The 1349-nt window shown below is 35.7% G+C and overlaps 1 non-coding gene across 1 annotated transcript; it reads left to right on the top strand.

Moving 5' to 3' along the window:
- Positions 1 to 1040: 1040 nt before the first annotated feature.
- Trnat-agu (transfer RNA threonine (anticodon AGU)) lies at positions 1041 to 1111 on the top strand. The gene has a single exon. It is a non-coding gene; the product is annotated as a tRNA-Thr (tRNA).
- The last annotated feature ends 238 nt before the right edge of the window (positions 1112 to 1349 follow it).

Here is a 1349-nt window from a genome sequence, read left to right as displayed (position 1 = left end):
TTGAAGAAATGTATTTTTTTCAGTAAGAAAAAAACAATTTAAAAATTCTTTCTCGACGTTTATTTGACATATCATATGTAGGCGAGTTACAGTAAAAATTTCAGTTCAATCGGAGCATTGATTACGGAGAATGAGATGTTTGAAGTGAGCGACTTTGCTTAAAAATAGAACTAAAATCGATTACAAATCATCAACCTTGTATGGAAAGTCGAAAAAATTTCCGCTCTACTGTAATTTTTTTCCTTCGCGTTTTCGAACTCAGGCCATGATTCTACACCAAAAATGATCATCAGCTTACCGAGTTCAAAAATGCTGTAAACTAGTGTTATTTGAGAATTTCTTCAAAATTTGTTTTGTTTTTTTTATTGAATATATTTCGGCAATTTATCTTGAGATTGGATTTGGCCAATTTCCTTAAAAAGTCGTAATATTTTCTTCAGAAATTCCTCTGATAATTCTCATATGAATTCTTTTGGCAACTAGGCTCAGTGTACCAGTTATGGCTATAGTACCTCAAATTCGTCATAGTTGATTTTCAACCTGTAAAGATACAAATCAACAAGAAAAAAATCGTGAACAACAGATCACGATCACAAAAGATGATTGCAATCATTCAAACTTCACAATTTGCTCAAATTATGGTAGAAATAAATCATTTTCCTTAACTTTTCGGCCTCCTTGCACCCTATTTCGCCATAGTGTACCAGTTATGGCAAATCCCATAAGGAATGCATGTAAATAGTGCGAAGTGGAACCCAAATTAACAAATGTGTCCATAACTGGTACAGGGTTCCTATCATTGGCACACGCCGTAATAAATACTAAAAGTAGTTTTGGCTCCTTTCACAGTCGTCGATGAGAGGTGTGTGGACTTCCAACACACAAAAAACAATGCGCTCTCGCCTAGGCTTTACATATACAATATATGCGTAGTGTGGATGTACATCTCATTCCATCCGAAAGGGGTGCAATCTGTGGAAAAGATAACCTCGGAATTTTGTGTTGAACTTGAATTCAGGTTAGCAGCTACGTCTTCGAGTCTTCTCGTGGCGTAGCGGCAACGCGCCTGTCTAGTGAGTAGGAGTCGTGAGTTCGAGTCTCACCGAGAGGACGAGTAACTTTTTCGCAGATTTCACCTCAATTTGTCCATTTCTCACTCACGCCAGTATATGTAAAGTCTAGCTTTTGGAATAAAGTTAAACTTCCATTCGGCTGGTTAAGCCGCAAAAATCGATAATTAATTAATTTAATTATGTCCTTTTTTATATTTTTCCTGTAAAGTTTGAAAACTAATCAATCATTTGACTTATTGTTTACATTCGACGGTCTTCTTCTTATTTTTGTAGAAA

This window comes from Aedes albopictus, chromosome 1, assembly GCF_035046485.1.
Source record: "Aedes albopictus strain Foshan chromosome 1, AalbF5, whole genome shotgun sequence".
Taxonomy (NCBI): domain Eukaryota; kingdom Metazoa; phylum Arthropoda; class Insecta; order Diptera; family Culicidae; genus Aedes; species Aedes albopictus.
The sequence above is the reverse complement of the archived record's forward strand: the minus strand, read 5'-3'. Positions and strand labels throughout refer to the sequence as shown.